We start from the raw sequence: 25,206 nt of genomic DNA, 5'->3' as shown, positions 1-25,206 counted from the left end.
AAAATCCGCCGGCATCGCCTGAGCCCCGCTACCGAGAAGGGCGCCGCTTCCCCCGGGGAGGGGGATAAAGACCCCCCGCCGCCGGCCCATGAGGATATTATCGTGAAAGGTCCGGTCTCTCCGCCTCCTGCCCCCGCCGGGTCCGGCCCCCCCCCCGGGGTCGCGTTGTCACGGAGACCGGCAGCCGGTGGTGCTGGCCCGCGGGGCGGCTGCTGCTGCCGGCGGCGGCGGCGGCGGTGGCGGCGGCGGCGGCGGCGGCGGAGGGCGTGTGTGACCGGCCCCGGCCCCCTCCTCCTCCTCCTCCCAGCCTGCCCCCGGCCCCCCGCTCCCGCCGCCTCCCCGGGTCTGCCCCCATCCCGCCCCCCCGCTGCCCCCGGCCCCTGCACCCCGGCGCGCCCGGTCCCGCTCTGGGGGGGTTGGTGGCTTCGCTTTGCCATGAGTTTACCGCAGAAACCGGCTCTGAAATCAGGCTCAGCGGCTGCAGCAGGAACCGGACCCGGCACCGGAGCGGCGGCGGCGGCGGCGGCAGCAGCGGTACCGCCTCCTCACCCGGCGGCGGCGGCGGCGGCGGCAGCGGCGGCAGCAGCAGCGGCGGCGGCGGCTCCTCCTCACCCGAACATCAGGGCCCTCCAGACCCAGGCGCCCCAACAGTATCCTTTTCACCCTTTCTTGCAGGCTCTGGTCGCCGCAGCGTGCGGGGACCCTCCCGCTGGCCGGCAGCGGGGCTGCTGCGGTGAGCTCCCGTCCCGGGCTTGGCCGGAGCTTTCGGGGGGCACCCCGGGCAAGCGAGCACTGCGGGGGGACCCGGGGAGCGACCCCTCTCTGCCAGGCTCTGAGAAGTAGCATCCCTCAGCCAGGCTTTTTCCCAGCCCTGCCCTGTTAGAATCGGGGGTGCGGGGGGACCCTGCCGTCCTGTCGCCGCCGCCTCCCCGCAACATCCCTGTCCCCCGCTTTACTGGGCCGAGTTGGCTGGTGCTCGGGACCTGCCCTGCGGGGAAGGCTTCCCTGGATTGTTGTGCGGATCACCTCCTCCTCCTCTTGGTTTCCCATCGGCTCCCCCTCTCCCCCCGCAGCGGGGCATGGTGGGCTTCCATCCTGATTATGATTAAGACGTAATAAATTTCACTGGTAAATTTCCTGTTTGAAACTAATCTGCTTGTTTCCGAGGTAAGTTGGCCTTTCCGTCTGGTGCAAACGTGCGGCCAGCGCTCCCTCTGGCTCCTGGCATTTTCTTTTTTTTTTTCAGCGATGGGGGGAGTTGTGATGTGGTTTGTGGTAGAATGCGATCTGAGGAGCAAATGTTTTTTGGGGGGGGGACGCTTCCCTGGCGCTGACCTTTCTAGAGGAAGAGGAAGTTAGCTGGCATGACCCGTCACCCCCCAAAGTGTCACTTCATGAAAGGCGTGTGTGTTTGGAAAGGGCTGAAATGGACTCTTGGTAGTCTTCGCTCTCGAGGGTCCCAGGGCTCTTGGCGAAAACTCCAGTGTTGCGTGTGTCTCATGTCGTGTGCTTTGCTCCGTGGTGGAATTTTGGGCAGATTGGATTGCCAGAGACATGGTTGGTGATACGGGACGATTTAGTCAAAAATTAATCCGTGGGGATTTAGAAAAAAAAAACTTGACCGGAGAACATGTTTCGTCACGCACACCCCTCCTCCCCACGCCCATTGTATTTGTGTAAACAAATAAATACTTCTTGGCTGTTAGATGTGTTGTGTTTTGTGTTTGTGTCATCGTGTCTTTGACTTTGAGAGAGCGTAGGGTGTCGGAGCAAGCAAGCAGCCGAGCACTCTGCGGGCCACAGCTCGTTTCCCAGTGTGTAGTTTGATTCTCGCCTGGATCGATTCCTCTGCGAAGGGAAGAGCGGCTGCCTTCCAGAGTCATTTCAGGTCATTGTTTGGTTTCTGTCAAGTGTCATTTTCCCTGTTCTTTAAATATCGTTAGTTCGCCTTTTTCAGTCCAGGCAGTGTGGCACAGAGGGAAGATAAATTCCACTGCAGTGTGATGTTGTTGTGCTTTCCTAATTTTTTTTTTTCCCTGCATGATTCTGTTCAATGAATAATTGTCCACCACCACCAAGAATGTTTAGTGTTGTTTGTGAAGAAAAACCTGGCGAGTTTTGATCACTACCCCTAGTTTCTGTGCCGTGAGGGGAGAAGGTTCAGTAATTTGTCCAAAGAGTTGAGTGCTAAATCTCTTAAACATTTTCACCAAATACTTGAGAAGTTTAAATTCCTGTTTTTTGGTTTAAGATTTACTTCTTTATCCAAAAGGTAGACTTACAGGGAGAGAGGGGCTTACAGTTAGTTCAGTGTCCAGGTGGCTGCGACAGCCAGGACCAAGCCAGGAGCGAGGGGCTTCATCCGGGTCGGCCATGTGGGTGGCAGCTCAGCCATCCTTGGCTCCTTTTCGCAAGGACCCGGGTTGGAAGTGGAGCAAACAGGATGTGACCTGGCGCCCAGAGGGCATGCTGCCTGTTGCAGGTAGTAGCCTCCTTTCTAATTTCAGCTTTTTTTTTTTTTTTGCGTTTACTGTTCTTGGATGGAACTGTAAGTTTCTGTACTGTGCCACTAAATAAATGACTTATTAGCTACATCTTTGAGCTGTTTGGACAGTTGTCCGAAACGAAGCCTACAGGATGTACTCTTAAGATATGATAGAGGGGCTATGAGACAGTGTGACTTTCTTGAATTTGGTGACTTATTTGGACACACAAGAGCCATGACTGAAACATTTTAAGCGTGTTTTTCCTCAATATGTTTTGCAAAGGAGGGACCCATGAAAGCCCTGGGTTGGTTGCAACATAAGAGTAGTGACTAGAACTGCGGCTTAATTTTTTAAAAAATAAATAGTTGTTAAGGGCAGTAAATTTAAGATGTAAATTCCAGTGGAGGTCATTTCTACAACTATCTGTGGTAATAGAGGATAATTGGTTTTATGTGACTGTTTTTACCTCATGCCATTGAGGCTAAAATTAGTTTTGCTCTGGATTTATTTCACAGCTCTGGCTGTTTTCTCTGCTTTACACACTGAGGGGTTACAGTTGCTAAAATACAAAAGCTTATGATGTAAGTAGTAGATGAAGCATAGAGGATAGATTTGTTACGTTAGAACACACCGATGTTAAGATGTTATCAGTTAATGGGAAATTGGTTAAACATGGATTGAAATGGAGCCGTTTTGCTTTTGGACCCTGAGGAATCACGGGAATGGGTGTTTGACCCATGGGGCCATTGTGTGGGATCCGTTGGAGTTGTTCATGGCTTGGGTAGATCTTCTGGTTCTCAGAATGTACCAGTGTAGTTGTGTTTGCAATGAATTAGTATTTCAGATTTGTAAAGATCTGTAAGGAGATTCCTGTGGCAAGGTGTCCATTTATGTTTAGAGTTCATATGATGAATGAGACATGAGGGAGACGTTAACAGTAAAGGGTTTTAGGGTAAGCTGGCAGCTGTTGAGTGGCATGGATGTTACCTGCCACGCCGTCGGAAGTAGAGGCCTTTGACTGCAGGGGTGGAGTGGGCCAGGGCGGCTGGGACTAGAAGAGGGGAACCCCTGAGCTAAAAGGTGCTAAAGACAAAGGTGAAATATGCTTGAAACTTTTTAAAATATAATCCAGCATGAAGCTTACAGTTGATGAGATTGATACCTCAAAGTATTTGTCTTATGATAGATTCTCAGTGACATGAGATTCCAAGAGATTAGTTGTGGTTCTGGTTTTTTTTTTCCCCTGACTTTTTTTTTTTTTTTTCAACTCCAGTTCACTCTCCAGATGCTTGTGCTGGGTGAGTCAAGGGCAGTGGGAACTCAAGGCAGGTCTGCCGTGTCCGTAGCAGGAACCCAACCAATTGAGCCATCACCTGGTTGGCTCTTTAATGGGAAGCTGGGGTGAGAACCTGAGCCAGCCACCTTAACCCACTAGACCCCACACCATTGTCTAACAGTAATTCTTTGCTTTTTCTGTTTAACAGATAATTGTGTAAACTTTGTCCGTAGAAAACTCGCATACGCAGAAAAATTTTCTGAAATTTTCAGGGGGTTCTTGAACACTGAAAACCTAGCTCATTAGGCTGAAATTGCTGATTCTTCAGATATTGCAAGTGAGTTTGATCTCACGTGCCCAAACAATTCTGACTGAAACAAGAGTTTTGCAGTCTGTCTTGAATACACAGTGTTCTCTATATGGAAAGGCTTCGGGGTGTAATTCCGCTCAGGGCTGCTGACACTCTGGGGAGTCTAGTTACTGTTCTGGCAGCCAGTTTGGTTAAGAAAATCAGACACTGGGTACTTTGCAGAAACTAAATTTGGTAGAAACTTGTGTCCTCTGGAAAATGATCTGAATCCTCAGCTGTTTCCTTATAATTATATATATACGTGTATGTATATATATACGTGTATGTATGTGTATGTATGTAGTGTACTTTTCCTTTTTTCTACACAAGCTTTTTAGTTTTATCTGATAGGGTGAAGCCAGTGACATTTACTGTTTTATTTATTAAGTGACAAGGTGATACAAACACACACACACACGCACACACAACTTCTGGCCCCTGGTTTACTACTTGAATGTTTGAATGGCTGTAGTAGCCAGGACTGGGTCTGGCCCAAGACTGGAGCCAGAAATTCCGTCTTGTCTCCTGTGTAGGTGGCCAGGGCCAAACTATTTGGCCTGTCTTTCACTGCCTCCCAGGCATATTAACAGAAAGCTGGATCCTAAGCAGAGCAGCTGGGACTTGAACTGGCACTCTGATATGGGATGCTGTTGTTATAAGAGAAGGCTTAATTGGCTGCACCACAATGCTGGTGCCTACTTCTGTTCTATTTCTCTACCAAAGCTAAATCTGAATAATGTTAATAATAGTACATATTTATTGAGTATTCTAGGAGCCATACATACATGATTTTATGTAATTCTAGTAAGAATTCTGAAAAGTTATGTGTTGTTCCTTTTTTTTTTTAATAAGATAGTGGCATCTTTTTTTAAGATTTATTTTTATTACTTTTTTATTGGAAAGGCGGATATACAGAGAGGAGAGACAGAGAGGAAGATCTTCCATCCAATGATTCACTCCCCAAGTGAGCGCAACGGCTGATGCTATGCCGATCCAAAGCCAGGAGCCTCTTCCGGGTCTCCCACGCAGGTGCAGGGTCCCAAAGCTTTGGGTGGTCCTCAACTGCTTTCCCGGGCCACAGGCAGGGAGCTGGAAGGGAAGCGGGGCTGCCGGGATAGAACCGGCGCCCATATGGGATCCCGGGTGTGCAAGGCGAGGACCTTAACCACTTGCGCCACCACGCTGGGCCCGTGTTTTTCCTGTTTTACAGATGAGGAAACTGAAGTATAGACAGGGAATGCTTGTAGGATGATCTAACAGGTTGTGGTCTGCAATTTGGGCTGTGATGACTGATTCCAAAACCTGTGAATACTTTTTTTTTTCTGTGCTGGATTGCTTCTTACCCAGAGTCACTGAACCTTAAAGCATAGAAACCCACATTTGATTCAGTTTATGCTTCTGCTTGTTTAGAAGTTAACGAGGAGTCCAATGAAGACCATTTAACCAGCAGCAAATATTAGATAGCTCCTGTTCCTGAGCCTCACCATCCAGAATATGTGTGTATATGTTAAAAGATTTATTTGTTTTTATTTGAAAGGCAGAGTTGTATGGAGAGGAGAGAAAGATCTTCCATTTGCGGGCTTACTTCCCAAACAGCCCAGCTGGAGCTGGGCAGCTCTGAAGGCAGGAGCTGGGAGCTTCTTCAGGGTCTCCATGTTGGTGCAGGGGTCCAAGCACCTGGATCATGTTTGGCTGGTGCTCCAGTTGCATTAGAAAGGAGCTGGATAGGAAGTGGAGCAGCAGGGATTCAAACAAGTTCCCATATGGGATGCCAGTGGCGTAGGCAGAGGCTTAGGATGGCATCATGGTGCCAGTCCTAGGAAGTGTCTATTAGATACAGGTCCCTGATAGGAAGGAAAAGGATAGATGCGATGTGGGTGTACCGGGGTCAGAACATTCAGGTAGCAAGTGTTTGGCATAGTGGTCAGGCTATCACCTGTGATGCTTGCTCATGTCTTGAACCACTTCTGAACTCTGAACTAGCTCTGCTAATGACCTGGGGATGGAACATGGCACAAGTATCTGATCTCACCCACCCATGTAGGGGATCAGAATAAACCTACTGAGTGCTGGCTTTGGCCTGGTTGTCTGGGGGAGTGAACCAGCAGAAAAAGATATCTGTAACTGTGACTTTCCAAAAAACTATATTTTAAAAAAGATTTATTTATTTTTTATTTAAAAAATTTTTAAAAAGATTTATTTTATTTTTATTACAAAGTCAGATATACAGAGAGGAGGAGAAATAGAGAGGAAGATCCTCCGTCTGATGATTCACTCCCCAAGTGAGTGCCTCGACTGCTTTCCCAGGCCACAAGGCCACTAGGCCAAGCCGCCGGGTCCTTTATTTATTTTTGATTACAAAGTCAGATATATCTAAAGAGGAGAGACAGAGAGGAAGATCTTCTGATAATTCACTCCCTAAGTGACTGCAACGGCCGGAGCTATGCTGATCCAAAGCCAGGAACCAGGAGTTCTTCCTGGTCTCCCATGCAGGTGCAGGGTCCCAAGGCTTTGGACTATCCTCAACTGCTTTCCCAGGCCACAAGCAGGGAGCTGGATGGGAAGTGGAGCTGCCGGGATTAGAACTGGCGTCCATATGGAATCCCGGCGTGTTTAAAGCGAGGACTTTAGCTGCTAGGCCGCGCTGCTGGACCCAATAAGTAATCTTTTTTGAAAAGTTACACAGTACTTGGCTTCAGTTCTGCTGTGCTACTTTCTGTCCTAGGTTTACAGATTCCAAAATGAGGTATTTTTTGTTAAGCCTTGATTGTTTAAACCGCTAGAGTATTGATGTGTTGGTGTTCCCCACATTGGGGTTTCTGATAAGAGTTTTTTAAGTGTAAAAAATGTTTGAAAACCATGTTCTAAAGCAGTGCAGAGTATTGCTGTATTTCAGTCATTGATATTAGTGCTTCAGTGGAAACAGCAAATGTATGAATTCATTTGTTCATTTATTCGGCACTTGCTGTGTGACACACACAGCCAGTCCAGGAAAACCTGAGACGCAGTCTTAGCCTTCAGAGAAGTTACAGACCTACGGAAAGACAGGCTACCCTGAGCCATGGACAACGATAACTTCCAGAGTCTGGTCTGGAGAAGGAGGGATTAGGGCTTTCTAGAAGCAGCTGAAATCTGGACCAAATTAGAAGAGAGAAAATTAACTTAGGTTTCCTCCTGACAGTGGTCCTTATTTCTGTCCCTGCTACTATTGCATGGAGTTTTTGTTTGTTTCATAAAGATTTATTTATTAATTTATTTTTATTGCAAAGTTATACAGAGAGGAGGAGAGACAGAGAGGAAGATCTTCCGTCCGATGATTCACTCCCAAGTGAGCGCAACGGCCAATGCTGTGCCGATCCGAAGCTAGGATCCAGGAACCTCCTTTGGGTATCCCACACGGGTGCGGGGTCCCAAAGCTTTGGGCCGTCCTCGACTGCCTTCCCAGGCCACAAGCAGGGAGCTGGATGGGAAGTGGAGCTGCCAGGATCAGATCCGGTGCCCATATGGGATCTTGGTGCGTTCAAGGTGAGGACTTTTAGCTGCTAGGCTATGCTGCCGGGCCCAAGTTTTCCCATTTTTATAAGGTAGGAGTTTGACTTAGTTTTCAGTGACTTTGAATTATAGTGAGTATTGTTCTGCAGTTTATGCTTTTATGTTTATTTTTCACAAAAAAGGGAAGATTTATGGAAAAATGAATGTTTTTTTGGTGTGATTTTGTATGGTAGCTTACTGATACTAGAGGTGTGGATCTAGGCAGGCAGCTTGCTCATATAAGAATTCTCTGGCTTTGGCTTATAAATGATGGATTTAGCCGAACCCTGCCTCTGTGACTTCAGCAGTGAAGATTATGCATTCGCTGGTGGGGTGGTTTGGAATCATAAGGTGAAGTTTCCATGGTTAGTTGCTGGGTTGCTCTTGGTGGTGATGTATGAGGTATGAGGAAAAATAAATTTGAGAATAAATTTTTGTGATGAGGCATGGTCTATTTTTACTTTAGGAATAATACTTTGAACTAATATAATAGGAAACTATTTCCTGATTATTAGCCAGGCATATGACTTCAAGCAGTATATAAACTGCAGTTAAGATTTGCATGGATGAAATATTCCAGGATCCAAACTACTTCTGAGTTCTCAGATGACTTTGGTTTACTGCCAGCCAGAAGGAGTTCTCCATTATACCATAGCCTCAGCTGAAATTTGAGATAAGTTCTTTTTAAGTGCATTTGAAATTTGTCAGTTTTTATGACCTTTATTAACTAATGAAGTTGTTTTGTGCTCTTTGAGCCTAATGTATGGTGCCTGGCTTTTTTTGTTTTCCCGTTTTTGTTTTTTTTTAAGAAGATTCATTTATTTTTATTAGAAACACAAATTTATGAAGAGAAGGAGAGACAGAAAGAAAAATATCTTGTATGTGCTAGTTCACCCCAAAGTGACCGCAGCATCCAGAGCTGAGCTGGTCCGAAGCTTCTTCCCAGTCTCCCATATGGGTGCAGGGTCCCAGGGCTTTGGAGCATTTTCCACTGCTTTCCCGGGCCATAAACTGGGAGGTGGGTGGGAAGCGGAGCAACTGGGACACAAATTGACAGGCATATGGAATGCTACGACTTGGCAGCTGGAGGATAAGCCAATTAAGCCATCATGCTGGCCCCTTTACTATTTTTATGAATTTTTAAAAATTTATTGTTTTCCAGGATACAATTTCTAGGTATTGGGTATAGATTGCTTTCCCTCTCCCTCCATCCCCATTTTTGCCTCCTCCCTTTGTCCCTATGTTATCACAATAGTATAGTCCCTTAAGACAAGTTACACGTTTAACTTTGTGATATTTAAATGTATCATGACATGGTAAGTAAGGGCAAAGGTAGGAAACCTAGTATCATATCGTAGAGAGACATTTATAGGTTTCATTGGGAGTCCTACTTTTATTCAGGAGTAGAAGCTCATACTGTGTAGCACTTCTACTTTCTAGTCTCCCTTGCACACACTGGCTGTTTGGGAAGTGGAGTAGCTGTGATATGAACCTGTGGCTCATAGGGGATCCTGGTGCTTGAAGAGGGAGGATTAACCAGTTGAGCCAGTTGCCCCTGGCTGTTATATGTATATTCTTGCATTTTGGCTGTCTGGTTTTTTTTTTTTTTTTTTTTACTGGAAAGACAGATTTACAGAGGAGGAGACAGAACATGTTTCTGCCACTGGTTCACTCCCAAAGTGACTGTACCTAATCTGATCCAAAGCCGGTAGCCAGGAGCTTGAGAGCGTCTTCTGGATTTCCCATGTGGGTGTAGAGTCCCAAGGGTTTGGGACCATCTTCCACTGCCCTCCCAGCCCACAAGCAGGGAGCTGGATGGGAAATGGAGAAACTGGGACACAAACTGGTACCCATATGAGGTCCTGGTGCATGTAAGGTGAGGATTTAGCCACTAAACCATTGCATCAGGCCCATGTCTTGTATCAGAGAGTGAATGATATTTGTCCTTTTGGGATTGGCTTTCATCACTAGGCGTAATGGCTTACAGCTGGGACCATTTTGTTGTAAACAGTAAGGTTTCATTTTTTTAATGGCTGAGTAGTATTCCATAGAGTATATGTACCGTACTTTCTTTATCCATTGCTGGATAAAGAATGGACAGGCATCTGGGTTGTTTCCATGTCTTCACTATTGGGAATTGTGCTGCTATAAACATAGAGTGGCAGGTTGCTCTGCAGGTTGCAGATTTTATTTTGTTTGGGTATATTCCCTGGATTGTGATGGCTGGGTCATACAGCAGGTCAATTCTCAGTTGTCTGAGAATTCTTCAGAGTGATTTTCATAATGGTTGCATTAGTTTATATTCTCATTTCAGTGGATTAGGATATCTTTTTCTCACATGCTCACCAGCAGTTATTTGTTGATTTTATATGCAGGCTGTTCTCACAAGGGTTAGGTAGAAACATGTTGTGGTCTTTATTTGCATTTCCATAATAGTTGGGGAACCTGAGCATTTTTTCTTGTGTCTTTTAGCCTTTCAAATTTTATCTTTGGAAAAATATCTATTTTTGTCCTTTGCCTGTTTCTTAATTCGATTGCTTGTTTTGCTGTTAAGTTTCTTTCTTTCTTTTTTTTTTTTTAAGATTTATTTGTTTTTATTACAAAGTCAGATATACAGAGAGGAGGAGAGACAAGAGGAAGACCTTCTGTCCGATGATTCACTCCCCAAGTGAGCGCAACGGCCGGTGCTGCGCTGATCCAAAGCTGGGAGCCAGGAACCTCCTTCAGGTGTCCCACACGGGTGCAGAGTCCCAAAGCCTTGGGCCGTCCTCGACTGCTTTCCCAGGCCACAAGCAGGGAGCTGGATGGGAAGTGGAGCTGCCTGGATTAGAACCGGTGCCCATATGGGATCCTGGGGCGTTCAAGGCGAGGACTTTAGCTGCTAAGCCACTGTGCCGGGCCCTGGAGTTTCTTGTCAATCCTGGATATTAGTCCTTTATTTGTTGTGTAATTTACAAATATTTTTCTTACATTCTTTTGGTTGTCTGTTTTGGCTGGCTATTCCTTGCAGTACAGAAGCTTCTTAGCTTGATGTAGTCCTAATTGATTTTTGCTGTAATTGCCTATGCTTTTTGGGATCTTCTCTAAGAATTATTTGCCTACACCTATGTCTTTTTTGTTGTTCATTTTGTATGTGTGTGTTTGAAGACTTATTTTTATTGGAAAGGCAAATCAGATTTACAAAAAGATACAGAAAGATCTTCTGTCTGTTGGCTCACTCTCCAACTGGCCATAACAGCCAGAGCTGAGTTGATTTGGAGCCAGGAGCCAGGAGTTGCTTCTAGGACTCCCACTTGGGTTCAGTGTCCCAAGGCTTTGGGCCATGCTCTGCTGCTTTGCCAGAGTGTATGTGGGGAGCTGGGTGGAACATGGAGGATGGCACACTCCAGTGTCTGCATACTGTTCCCAGTGTTTCCCTTCACTAATTGGGAATATCAGGGCATATGTTTAGATCCTTTAACTATTTAGAATTGATTTTGGTAGAAGGTGAAAGGCAGGGGTCTTGTTTCTTTATAGGTACATGTCCTGTTTTCCCAGTACCATTTGTTAAAGAGGCTGTCCTTTCTCCCAGGGTTGATTTCAGATCATTTATTCAAAGTTAGTTGGTTATAGATGTTTGGGTTCACTTCTGGGATGTCTGTTTTGGTCTGTTGATCTTCAGATGTGTTTTTGTACCAGTACCAGACTCTTAAAAATCTGCATTTTTATTGAAAATGCAGATTTACAGAGAGAAGAGACAAACATCTTCCATCTGCTGGTACACTGCCCAAATGGCCACAATGGTTGGAGCTGAATCAATCTGAAACCAGGAGGCAGGAGCCTCCTCTGGGTTTCCCATGTGGTTGCAGGGTGCTAAGGCTTTGGGCCATCTTTTGCTGCTTTCCCAGGAGCAGCAGGGACACCAGCTGGTGCCCATAGGGATCCCAGTGCTTGCAAATGGAGGATTAGCCAGATTAAACTATTGCAGCAGCCCCATTATAGGCTGTTTTGAATACTACAAGACTGGTATTTTGTCTCCAACTTCTTTTTTCCCTTCTTATCTTGTCTCTTCTCTCTTAGTATACCAAGGCCATTGATTTATGTCTGTTCATTTTGTATCCTGCAACCTTGCCAAACTTTCTAATAAATTCCAGTAGTCTCTTAGTGGAGACTCATGGACAATCATGTTATCTGCAACCAGGGATAATTTGACTTCCTCCTTTACAATTTAGTTCCTTTGATTTCTGTTTCTTGCCTAGTAGCTCTTGCTAGTATTTCTAGTACTATGTTGAATTGCGGTGGTGAATGAGAATGGGCATCCTTAGCTGGTTCTAGATCTTAGTGAAAATGCTTGCAGCCTTTCCCCATTCAATATGATGCCGGCATTGGGTTTTTCATATATTGCCCTGAATCTGTTGAGGAATGATCTTTCTATGACTAATTTGCTTAAAATTTTTAACACATAGGGATGCTAAATCTTATCGGAAGCTTTCTCTGCATCTATTGAGATAATCATGTGATTTTTTTTTTTATTCAATTTGTTGATGTGGTGTGACCACTTATTGATTTGCATACCAGGGATAAGTCCCATTCTGTCTGGGTAGATGACCTTTCTGATATATTGTTATATTTGATTGGCTGGGCTTTTATTGAGGATTTTTGCATCTACATTCATCACGGGTGTTGGTTTATAGTTCTCTGTTGTATCTTTTTCTGGTTTAGGAGTTAAGGTGATGTTGGCCTCAAAAAAGAAATTTGGGAGGATTACCTCCTGTTTTATTGCTTTGAATCATTTGTGAAACATTGTAGTTAGTTCCTGAAAGATTTGGTAGAATTCAGCAATGAAACCATTTACTCCTGGACTTTTCTTTGTTGGAAGAGTCTTTAGTATTAAAGATTCAGTTTCTGTAACAGTTATTGGTCTGTTTAGGGCTTCTTCAATGTCCTCATGATTCAGTTTTGGTCAATTCTGTGTGTCTAGAAATTAATGCATTTCTTCTAGATTTTCAAATTTTTTGGCATACAGTTTGTAGTAACTCATGATGATATTTGTGTATTTGTGGTATCTATTTTTAAAAATTTTTATTTTTGATGCTATTTACATAGTTGACAAGAATGCAGGAGGATGAGACTGCTGACTAGGGTGGGAAGGGTCGAGTTATTTGGGGGAAGGTAGGTGGGACAAATGTGTACAATTTTTTTCTTCCTTTTTCTCCTCTATTGGTGGGGGCTGCCAGAGGGTGTTGCTCCCAAGCTACATCAGTACCCAGGGATGGGGATGTCCACTTGCTGTCACCTTAGACAGTGTGACAGAATGTTCTGTGGGTATTGCTTAAGTGATTTTAATAGTTCTGTTGTGCTGTTGGTTTTGTGGCTTCAGGGTTAAGAAAATCCTTCCAAGATCATTGACTGACAAAGAACCCACCATAGAGCATCCATTCTCACCCAGTTCCTTGCTGCCAAATCTTGGCCGGGGAGTTGTCCAGCCGTTCTGCCCTCCATATCTTTACATGGCATTTGACGTCCTGTGCTGGCCCCAAATGAGCTGACCATCATGTCCCCTCTTTGTAACTGGGTATGCTGTCAACTGCATAGACATCAGCAATCAAGGAGGCCCATTCCTGATGCATGCATTCAAAGGTTGGACCACAAATTGTATGATTCTCCCTGTGGCTGGAGTTTTGAGTCCATTGGTTCAGCTGGGGATTCCCCCAAGAAAACTCACCTGGGTGACCCCAGGTCTGACTCTTGCACGTGCCAAGTGGTACAGGGTCCTGTTCAGTCCATAACCCACATCAGCCTGTGCATGCAGTGATGATTGTAGTTGCCTGGTCAGTCTCATTCCCAGCTCTATGTCCCATGCAAATTGATGGGGGTTGTGGTCTGGCCCACCCCAGCCCAGGGTGCCACAGACCTGGATCCTGTGCACAACAGTGGGAACCTTAGGTTGGTTGGGATGATTGCCATTAACTCCACCAAGCCCACCCCAGCCCTGGTTCGTGTGCATTCCAGTGTGTGCGGTATACTATTCCAGACTGCCACATCCCAGTTGGGCTCTTGTATACACCTGCGGATATTGCAGCTTAATTCAGCCGACCCCACCCCGTGATCCAGTCCACATGTATGCTGATGGATGCTGCTGCCTTTTCCAGCCTTGCTCATTTCCAGCTCTGGCTCTCATCTACAAAAGCAGGAGCTACAGCCCAGCAGAGGAGTGCTCACTTTTCCCCTACCAGACCCAGTCCTCTCCTGTATCTTGCACTTTTTACAGGGAGTAATGTGGTCCATTCTGACACAACTTGCCTGCTGTCCTGGCACTTGCTAACAAATGCTGTGACAAAGCCCAGCCAGTTGACACTTACCCTTTGTCAGCAGATGGCAGTGACCTGGTCTAGCCTGGCCCTCCCCCAGACCCAGCTCACATGCTGCATTGTAACCCTGCCCAAGATCTGTTGCAGCCTGATCTGCCCCCAGTCCCAGCTCTCACACTCACCAGTGGGAGCAGTGGCCCAGAAGGGGAGCCCTCACAGCACCCCCCACCAGGTTTGTTCCCATCCTGGGGTATTGCATGTGCTATTGGGTGCCGTGACCCAGTCTGGCATGAGCTGTATCACCTCAGCATTCACTGGCGGGTACTGTAGCTTGGCTCTGCCCAGTCTGCCCCCAGTGCTGCAGCCTGCCACAGCTTGACCAGTCCCCACTCCCAGCCCTAACATAAACTGGCAGGTATTGTGTTACAGCCTGGCCTGCACCTTGTCCTGACTCACTAATGCCAGTGAGTGTTGCAGACTAGTCCAGCCTGGGCCACCCCCAGACCTGACCCATATGTATACTGATGGATGGTGCAGCCTGGCCTGCACTGCCCTCAGCCTCAGTTGTTAGGCTTACCAGCCTGGGCTGCTGCTTAACAGGGGATTTCCCCAAGATCCTCTATCAGACCAGTCCTGGATCTCACACACATTGGTGGGTTTGGCTCAGCCTGACTTGGGACCAGTTCCAGTCCTAACTTTGGTTGTCAGGTTTTTTGGCAGCCTTGGTAGACCAGCCTACACCCATCTGGCTCTCACTGGTGGGTGCTACAGCCCAGTTCTGCCTGACCCAGGTGTCCATTGTTGTTTTTCATTTCTTCTCTGATTGCATTTAGTCTTCTCCATCTTTCTTTTTCTGCATTCCTTTTTTTCATAAATGTTTTGGTGTCTTCATTTTGGGGATTTTAAAAAAATTTCTATGTTGATTTCTTCTACAGCCCACTGTTCAGAAGCATGTTGTTCAGCCTCTGAATATTTGCATGTTTTCTGAAGTTTCTTAACTTGCTGGTTTCCAGCATCATTCTTTGGTTGAAAAGATACATGTTATGACTTCTGAATTTGAATTTGCTGAGGCGTGTTTTGTGGCCTATTATGTGGCCTATCCTGGAGAAAGTTCCATGCACCAATGAAAAGAGTGTGTATTCTGGACCCGGTGCAGTAGCCTAGTGCTTAAAATCCTCACCTTGTACACGCCCGGATCCCATATGGGCACTGGTTCATGTCCCAGCAGCCCTGCTTCCCATCCATCTCCCTCCTTGTGGCCTGGAAAAGCCATGAAGGATGGCCCCAAAGGCTTGGGACTCTGCACCCATGTGGGAGACTCGGAAAGAGGCTTCTGGCTCCTGGCTTTGAATTGGCTCGGCTCCGGCTGTTGAGGTCACTTGGGGAGTGAATCAGTGGATGGAAGATCTTCCTCTCTGTGTCTCCTCCTCTCTGTATATCTGCCTTTCCAAAAAAAGAATGTATATTCTGCATCTGTAGGATGAAATGTTCAGTAGATATTAAATTCATTTATCTGTGGTAAATATTAGCTCTATTTTTTTTTAAGGTTTATTAATTTTCATTGGAAAGGCCGATCCACAGAGAGGAGAAACTCAGAAAGATCTTCTGTCTGCTGTTTACTCCCCAAGTGGCCACAACGGCTGGAGTTAAGCCAATCCGAAGCCAGGAGCCAGGAGCTTGTTCTGGGTCTCTGATGCGGGTGCAGGGTCTCGGGGCCTTGGGCCATCCTGTACTGCTTTTCCTAGGCTGTAAGCAGGTAGCTGAACGTGAAGTGGAGCAGCCAGGACGTGAACCAGCGCCTATATGGGATCCCAGCACATGCAAGGTGAGGACTTTTTAGCCAATAGGTTGCTGTGCCAGGCCCAGCTCTGTTTGTTGAGTTTCTATCTGGTCGGTCAGTGTAGTGGTAATAGTGGAGTGTTAGGATGCTCCACTCTAATTGTGTTGGTGTCTTTCTCTCCCTTTAAATCTGTTAGCTGTTTTTATAAACTAGGTGCCCTGTCATTGGGTGCATTTACATTCACTATAGTTATATTTTATTGAGTGAATTCCTTGATCATTATGTAATGTTCTCATTTGTCTTTTAATTTTTGTTTTAAAGTTTGTTTTGTCTGATTTGAGGATAGCTACACAAGCTTGTTTTTCCTTTCTGTTAGCATGAATTTTTTTTTTATCCTTTCACTTTCAGTCTGTGTATATCTTTATTGGTAAGATTTGTTTCTTTTAGGCAGTAAGTGGATGAATTTTGCTGATTGTCCAGCCCACTAATCTATGTCTTTTGATTGAAGAAATTAGACCATTTGTGTATGGGATTATTACCAAAAGACAGGGACTTGGTCATATATCAGAAAATCAGATTTTCTTGTTGTTTTTCAAGTATTATTTGTAGGGCTGGTTGTGTAAAGCTGAATTCTTTACATTTCTGTTTGCTTTGAAAGTTCTTTATTCCATTTGCACATAATTATGAAAGCTTTGCTTGGTTAAGTATTCTGGGTTAGCATTTTCTTTTAGGACCTGAGTTATGGTTCTCTGTTTTTCCCAGCCTTGTAGGGTTTCTGATGGGAAGTCGGCTGTGAGTCTGGAGAATCCTCTGTAGGTTATTAGATGTTTCTCAGTGTACATGTAAATACTGGAACTTTGACTGCATTGTGCTGTGGTGAGAATCATTTCTGATTGTGTCTGTTTGGGGTCCTCTGTGCTTCCTGTCTTTTGATTTCCCTTTCTTTCTCCGTGTTAGGGAACTTTTATTATTATATTGAATACAACTTTAATCCAGCTTCTCTTTCCACACTTTCATGAACTCCTAGTGTTCATATGCTTGGTTGTTTGTTGGTGTCACTTAATTCTGGGGTGGTTTTCTTAAAATTACTAAATTCTGTTTCTACATTTTTGACACTCTGGGCATTTTTGCATAAGTGATCCTCTAACTGTGAGATTCTTCTGCTTTACTCCTTCTGTTGTTGAGACTTTCCGTTGTATTTTTGTTTTATTGAATTCTTCATTTCCAGTAATTCAGTTTGATTTTGTTACATTGTTTCTGTTCCTGTGTAACCTTTTCCTGGAGCTGTGATTTTCTTCTGTTTCTGAAGAGCTTTCTAACAATTTTTTTGAATTGCTTTTCCTGGCAGTTCCTTCATATTTTTGTCTTCTAGCTCTAGGATTGCAATCATCTTAGCTTCCTTCGAGGGTGAGATGTTGGTTTTCTCATTCATGATGCTTGTGAAATTTCTTTCACCCTTGGCCATTGTAATACAGATTAACAAATTTTCTCACTAGGCAGATTTTATCTATAAGCTGTTGTAGTCCACATGTCTGTGGTCAGTCTTATCTGTTCCTGTTCAGTGCCCTGTTTCCTGTTTTTTCTTCCGTGTAGACTAGTTCAGTACAGATGGCAAAAACCTAGGTGGGGGGCAACCAGAGCTATTTTTGGACTGAACCTATGAGATGCTAAGTTGGTGGTATTTTCCTGGTGTGAAATGTCCAGCTAAATTCATTTGTGATAGCAGATTACATGAAGAACGGTGGAGAGCCAGATGTGAGTTCTCCCCTTGCTTGGAGTTATGCCCAGATTGCCGTTTCTCCAGGTGCTTTGCAGTCCCCCTATGGGATCTGCGGACAGTGGTGCCTGTGAGGTAAGGGGGGCTCAGGATGCACTCTCCACTGCGCTCCATACCTATCCACGGGGCAAAGGGTTGGCCAACCCATGATTCTATGATTTGCATTGCATCCCACCTCTCCAGTGGTTTCTCTTTCCCTCTTGTCTGTTGGTGGAGCTCCGTTTGCTGGTGGAAAAATCTGGCCTCTGTTGTGCCAGATTTCTCTGCTGCTTTCCAGTGTCCTTAGGTCCCCAGCAGTTGTCTGTTGCTGACCTGTCCAATGCTGTCCCCATTTCCCCTGCTAGTCCTTCTTCCTTCTCGGCTGGTTTGATGTGTCTTTCTGCCATCTTGGGTTTCTCTGCAGCCCAGCTCTTATGGGACTCTGACTTTTGTTAGTAGAATATGAGCTTCATGAAGGCAGGGATGTTTGTCTTTTTTTTTTTTTCCCCACTGTGGAATTGACAGCACCTAAAGTAGTGCTTGGGAGATAGCTGACAATCTGTAAATATTTATCAAATGAAACAATTCAGGAGTCTATTTTAAGATCAGTTTTAGAGCTAGTATGGAAGGTATTGCAAGTCACTTTTAGCAATCAGGACTGCCTTATAGTCATTTTATGCTGTTGTATAATGGAATAGAAAATAGTTCTGTAATTTCCTTGAAGATGAGGCAACACTGAGCTAGTTTGCAGTGACTGAGTTGTATTTGGAATATACTCACTAAGGACTAGGGTTGATGTACACTGCAAAGAACAAGTATGGTCAAATTTTACTATCACAACTTGTATGATGATTACAAGAGCAACATAATCAGGAAATTTAAAATGATGGAAGAAATGGGGCCTGTATCATGGCATAATAGACTAAGCTTCTGCCTGCAATGTAGTTCTCTCTCCCAGGATCTGCATTCCTAGCAAATTCCTGGAGTCAGGAGCTGGAGCTGGGATTTGAACCTAGGCAGTGCAATGAGAGATGCAGCTATCTTTTATCTATTTAAAAAAAAAAGATTTATTTATTTTTATTGGAAAAACAGCTTAGGTTTATGGGGAAAAGGAGAGACAGATTTCCCATTCAATACTTTATTCCGCAAGTGGCTGCAAGGGCTGGTGCTAAGGCAGTCTGAAGCCAGGAGCCATGAACTTCTGGGTCTCCCATGCAGGTGCAGGACCCCACAGCTTTGGGCTATCCTCTGCTGTTTTTCCAGGCAGTAAACAAAGAAAATGCTAAATGGAGCAGCTGGGACATGGGTTGGATCTCATATGGGACTCCAGTACTTGCAAGGCAGTGATTTTGCCACTGAACCATTTCACAAGACCTGAGACACAGTTGTCTTAGCAGTATCTTAACTGCCAGGCCACATATCCATCCCATAAACAGTGCGTGTGTGTGTGTGTGTGTGTGTGAGAGAGAGAGAGAGAACGAGAGAGAGAATATATGTTTAGTTCTTGGGTAAAGCTAGGAGTGTAATTGCTGTGTTGCTATATGAGTTAACCATGTTTTAACATTTAAGAAATGTTAAGACTTTTTCAAAGTCATTGTTTATTCCTACTGGCAGTGTATAAGGACTCTGATTTTTACCTATTCTTGCCACTTCCTCTTGGATTAACCTGTCTTTTCTGTTGAGTGTGGATTGGCGTCTTGTAGTTCTGAAAAAACATTTAATTGAAAAGCAGAGCAACAAAGAGATTAGGAGAGAGAAATAGAGGTCTTCTCTCTGCTGGCTCATTTGCCAAATATTCCCAGCAGCCAGGACTAGGCCAGGTATAAGCAGGAGCCTGAAGCTCCATCTGGGTCTCCTGTGGGGGGCAGGGGCCCAAGCACTTGAGGCATAGTCTGCTGGCTCCCAGGATGCACTAGTAGGAAGGTGGATTAGTAGGAAGATGTGCCAGAACTCCCAGCTGGCACCCTGCTATAGGATGTGGGTATTCTAGGCAGCAGTTTAGCCTACAGTGCCACAGTACCACCTCTTGTGGTTTTGATTTGCATTTCCCTGATGACTAAAGATGTTGATCATCATTTCATGTGTGAATTGGCCATTTGCCAAATATGAGAAATTATTCTAAGCTCTAATCCTGTCCCAGGGTGGTGGATTTTTTTTTCTGCCACATATCTTTGTTATTTGAAAGGTAAAGTGGCAAAGATTTGATTTTTTTTCTCTCTCATTGTATTATAATCATCTCCTTTTGGCCTTTCATGTATGGAGTAATTTTGGATTATATCCTAGCATTGTAAATATTGTGTTCTGTAATATTTGGCCCCTTTGGAGATTTTTTTTTTAAAGGAAGGGGGTAAAGAGAGAGCGAGAGAGCGGTGAGCAAGCCAGGGGGCTGGCTGTTGATTCACTCCCCAAATGGTTGTGAAAGACACGACTAGGTTATGTTGGAGTCAGGAGCCCCATCCTTGTCTCCCACATGAGTGACGGTGGCCAGGTCCTTGGGCTATCTTCTGCTGACTTCCCAGGCACAGTTGTAGGAATTGGAAGCAGAGTAGTGGGGACTGAAACCAGATCTCTAATATGGGCTAGTGTCATTACAAACAGCAACTTAAACTCTACATTACAGCTCTGGCCCCCAGCAAAATATTTATTTAGTGTTTAAGTTTATTTTGACTTAATGAGGTTGTACATTCAGGAATGTTGTAATGTGTGTTTTTTAAAAAGGTGTGTTGATTTTTTTTTTGTAATTTTATTTTGACAATCTTTACATAGTTGATTAGAGTACAAAGGGTCAAGGGCTACAGGAAAGTGGGTAAGACCTTTGTTCCCATGTTATTATTATTGATATTTATTTATTTATTTATTTATGTATGTATGTATGTATGTATTTATCTGGGGTAAGAGGAAAGAAAAAGAAGACCCACCCAGCCTCCCACCCATCCGAGGTCCCTGATGTGGGCATGCTCCGAGGGTCTTGCTCAAGTGGGTTTTGACAGTTTTGAATTGCTGCCAGTCTCACCATTCCAAGCATGATGAAATGTCTCTAGAATCCACTGGCTGATATAGTTCACTTTAGAGTCTCCGTTTGCTCAGATTTTCACTGCCAACAATGGCTGGGGTAGTTGACCGATTTGTTCTGTCCTCCATTCCTGTTGTGGTACCAGGTGTCCTTTGCGTGTTCCCATAGTCTGCCATATCCTCCATGTACACCTGGATGTGCTGTCCGCTGCTCTGTCTGAGCTTCTGAGGAGGCTCAGCTTTGACACTTGCACTCCATGATCAGACCATGGAATCTGCACTTCTCTTCATGGTTAGGATTCTGAGTCTGGCAGTTTGATTTGAGGGATCCCCAAAGGCATGCTCTTTTTTTTTTTTTTTTTTTTTTAATAGGGAGAGAAGGTCTTCACCTATTGGTTCACTCCCCAAATAGCTACAGTGGCTAAAGCTGAGCGGAAGCTGGGAGCCCAGAGCCTCTTTCAGGTCTCCTACGTGGTACAGAGTCCCATGGATTCAGGGACCATCCTCTGCTGCTTTCCTAGGCTATAAGAATGGAGCTGGTTTAGAAGTGGAGCAGCCAGGACACAAACTGGCACCCATCTGGGATGCCGACGCCACAGGGTAGCCATTGTGTATCAGGTTGCTACCACTTGGGATACCTGCAATCCATAGCAGATTACCTGGTTGAATCTCAGCTACTCTGCTTTTTTTAAAGATTTATTTTTATTATTTTTTTCATTGGAAAGGCGGATATACAGAGAGGAGAGACAGAGAGGAAGATCTTCCATCCGATGATTCACTCCCCAAGTGAGCGCAACGGGCCGATGCTATGCCGATCCGAAGCCAGGAGCCTCCTCCGGGTCTCCCACGCGGGCGCAGGTTCCCAAAGCTTTGGGCCGTCCTCGACTGCTTTCCCAGGCCACAGGCAGGGAGCTGGAAGGGAAGCGGGGCTGCCGGGATTAGAACCAGCGCCCATATGGGATCCCGGGCGTGCAAGGCGAGGACCTTTAACCACTTGCGCCACCGCGCTAATCCAGCTACCTGCTAATGTGCTCAGGAGGCTACAGGTAATGGCTGCCATGTAACAGACTTGGCTGCAGTTCTTGCTTCTGGTTTCAGGCTGTTCTAGCACTGGAAGTTGTGGACCTTTGGGGAGCAAACCAGCAGAGGGATGGTCACTTTCTGTCTTTCCCTGCTAGTCTGCTTTTCAAATAAATAAATCTGAAAAAATTTGAAATATTAAAATGTGGGAATGGAATTAATGATTTTCTAAGTTTATATATACTTCTTAAGTTTTATAAATTCTCCATATCTCTAGCTTAGCTCTTATCAAAATGCAGAGGAAGTAGGTCTTAATTAACCTTTAGAATTTTAATGACATTGAGTATCTGAATAGCATTTGTAGAATCTTTTAACCCAGTATAGTCAATTGATATAATATTGTTGATCTTTTGCAAAAACATTAAAATTTGAAACCAGTCCAGTCTCCTGAGGTAACTCCGTAACTCCTGTTTGAAAAGCAGACAGCAGAATATTTGACCTTAGGTTATTGCTTTTTATGTTGTGACTAGGCGGATGTTCTTGAATTTCAGGCAAAGCAAAGAAAGCTGAATGCTGCTCTGGAAAGTTGATGATTTTTTTTTTAAATCATAGTTTAGGATATAAATAAAAGTGGGTCTTAGCTTATTTTCTCTTTACACATAGGTTCTTGGCTCTTGGAAGAATTAAAATGTGTTTGAAAGGTGATCCATGAACCATAGATTTTTTTTTTAAAGATTTATTTTATTTTTATTGGAAAGGTGGATATACAGAGAGGAGAGACAGAGAGGAAGATCTTCCAGCTGATGATTCATTCCCCAAGTGAGCGCAACGGCCAATGCTATGCCGATCCAAAGCCAGGAGCCTCTTCTGGATCTCCCATGCTGGTGCAGGGTCCCAAAGCTTTGGGCTGTCCTAGACTGCTTTCCCAGGCCACAAGCAGGGAGCCTGGATGGGAAGCGGGGCCGCCGGGATTAGAACTGGCGCCCATATGGGATCCCGGGCGTGCAAGGCAAGGACCTTAACCACTGCGCCACCACGCCGGGCCCCATAGATTTTTCTAGTCTTTTGTTTTTCCTTTGAGAGGCAGAAAGGGGGAGATTTTCATCTGCTGGTTTACTCCCCAAATGGCTGCAGTGGCTGGGACTAAGCCAAGCCAAAGTGGGAAGGTCTGAATTCTGTCTGGATTTCTCACATGGATGATGGGCTCAAATGCTTGCATCATCTTCTGCTCCTTTCCCAGGCTGTTTAACAGGGATCTGGATCACAGGTAGAGCTATTGGGGCTTGAACTGGCACTCCGTTATGGTATGTTGGCATGCATGCCAGCTGCTGTTTGAAACTCCCAGCTGGTTATGAGAGACAATCCTTGCTGATTAGCTCCTCAAACATCTACAAAGGCTAGGGCAGAATTGGGGAGCCTAGAGTTCAGTCCTAGTATCAGTCCCACGTGATTGACGGAAACCTGATTTCTTGAGCCATTGTTTGTGTCACTTGAGTCCACATTCACAGGAAGCTGGACTCAGGAACCAGAGCTGAGAACTGTGTTCCCAGGTGCCAGGTACACTGTTGAGAATGTAGACCTCTGAACTACTAAACATCTAGCTCTCTTCCATTAAACTTTGTACTTCCACATCTCTACATTAACGAGTGATTTGAAATCTTTTGGCTCTAAAGTTGTTCCTTTTATGCATACTGGGTCCTTTTAAAATTTTACTTCATTATTATTATTATTATTATTATTATTATTATTCATACTGGGTCCTTAATTGCTTTTTAACTCATATTAAGTAGTTCACGTGACTCAACTTACTTGACCTATTCAGTATCCTTTTTGAGTCAAGAGAGTAAAGAGAGAGTTACTTGGGTAATTAAAATCCCCATGTTTATAATTGTCTGCCTCAAAGGATTCTTCTTGGATAAAAATCACTTCAATGGGAAACTAACTACTCTAATTCACTTCTAAACAACTCCAGTTCTTTCCCAAAGTGATAATTAACAAACTGATAATGTTAGAAATTGGTGTCACATTTATGTCAAAGAAAAAGAACCAAAACAAAACCATGTTCTGGGATTTATTTTTGAAAAGTACAGTGCAAGATAAAGACTCAAAATAAGCAATATCATACAGATTCAGAATTAGTAGTTCAACTCACTGTCCAGTGCAAGCTTAGACAAGATACATCAAATAAATGAAATAATTCATATTAATTGTACATTAAGCAAACTTTGCTGTATTCATAATACAAACAGCTATTTGTGGAAATTATATAAAATTATGTAAGGTATTTAACAAAGTAAAAACCAAACAAAAATGGTAAGCACAAAAAGTAAATCAGTAGGGGGCTAACATCTGTTCTGAAAATGCCAGCTGGAACCCCTGTATTCTCTGTCCAAGGGGGTCCAGGTCTTGGCTCCATTCCTGATTCCGTCTTCCTGCTAATGCGTTTGTGGGGAGAGATAACTCAAGTAGTTGGGTGTCTGACTTCCATGTGGAAAACTTGGCTTGAATTTCCTGCTCTAAGGTTCAACCTGGTCCGAATGACCACAGCATTAGAGCAACAAAATATATACTTTGGATTTCATGAAAGCATATTTTGTGTTTTAGCCCAAAGTATGAAATACAACTCCAAGTGCATAATTAATTACATGATAATCAAATGTATACATAAATGGAGAAAAAATTTTTTTCCTTGTAGAATTACAAATAATAGACATAAAAACAAAAAAAAATCATAATCAATTCCAAATGTAATAAATATTACAAACAAAATCCTCTCTTGGTGAGATTGTTGGGACAGGGGCCGGCATTGTGATGCAGCCGATTAACCTGTTGTTTTCCAACACTGGCATCTGCTGTTAGATTGCCTGCCCATTCAAGTCCCAACTATTCCAGTTCCAGTTCAAGTCCCTGCTAATTTGGGAAAGCAGCAGATTATGGCCCATTTAGCTTCTGGCTTTGGTTTAGCCCAGGCCCCAATTGTAGCCATTTAGGGGGTGAACCAGTAGTTGGAAGATCTTTCTCTCTGTTTCTCTCTCTATGTCTCTCTCTCTCTCTCTCTGTGTAACTCTGCCTCTCAAATAAATACAGACCTTAAAGACTTAATAAGGCCTTTTCTTCTATGAAATAAAGATTTGTTTACTTCATGAATACCAGTTCTGGTGATCCACTTCTGATCTACCTTGCTTCCTGCTGTTAGCCTGGGGATATTTGTGTAACAGATCCATACCCAGGGAGCCTATAAAAGAACTAATCAACAATCATCAAGAGCATTAAGGCCATGATAGGGAAGGATTAAGAAATCATTAGAAATAAAAAGTACAGTTAGGATACTAGAAAAAAAAGAACATAGCAGAGGAAAGATTGTCAAAATCAAGTAAAGTCTTTAGTTGTAGTCGATATTGTATCAATGTTAACAGTGTTAACAATATTAAAAAGCTGTTTGGGGCAGGTATTTGGAAATAAGGACAAATGTACATATCCCGTAGGGGATGCTAGTGCCACAGGCAGGAGAGGATTAGCTTCTGTACCAATGCCTTGAGCCTTGCATCTGCATTTTTTACTGTGGAAATCCTTCAATAAATGCACTTGCAAAAAATGGTTCCAGCAATACTTCTGTTGTGTAAAGTTAGCTATGTTTACTGCAGAGTTTAAAAGGATAAGACACTGATGGGGCGGGCCATGTATATATATATTTGAAATTCTTGAT

General features: G+C 44.3%; 1 protein-coding gene across 2 annotated transcripts in view; it reads left to right on the top strand.

Annotated features, from left to right (window-relative positions):
- Positions 1–25,206, top strand: part of EIF4G3 (eukaryotic translation initiation factor 4 gamma 3) — a 336,540-nt gene continuing 311,334 nt past the window's right edge. The window contains exons 1-2 of one of the 2 annotated variants that reach the window (XM_040988037.1): positions 1–109; positions 470–650. The gene's annotated coding sequence lies outside the window, so the exon portion shown is untranslated. The remainder of the gene's footprint in view (positions 110–469; positions 651–25,206) is intronic. The other variant, XM_040988036.1, reaches the window with a different exon arrangement.

Source organism: Ochotona curzoniae, unplaced genomic scaffold (genome assembly GCF_017591425.1).
Source record: "Ochotona curzoniae isolate NIBS_2020 unplaced genomic scaffold, NIBS_Ocur_1.0 contig_4792, whole genome shotgun sequence".
NCBI lineage: Eukaryota > Metazoa > Chordata > Mammalia > Lagomorpha > Ochotonidae > Ochotona > Ochotona curzoniae.
Note: the sequence above shows the minus strand (reverse complement) of the source record. Positions and strands in the feature narration are given on the sequence as shown.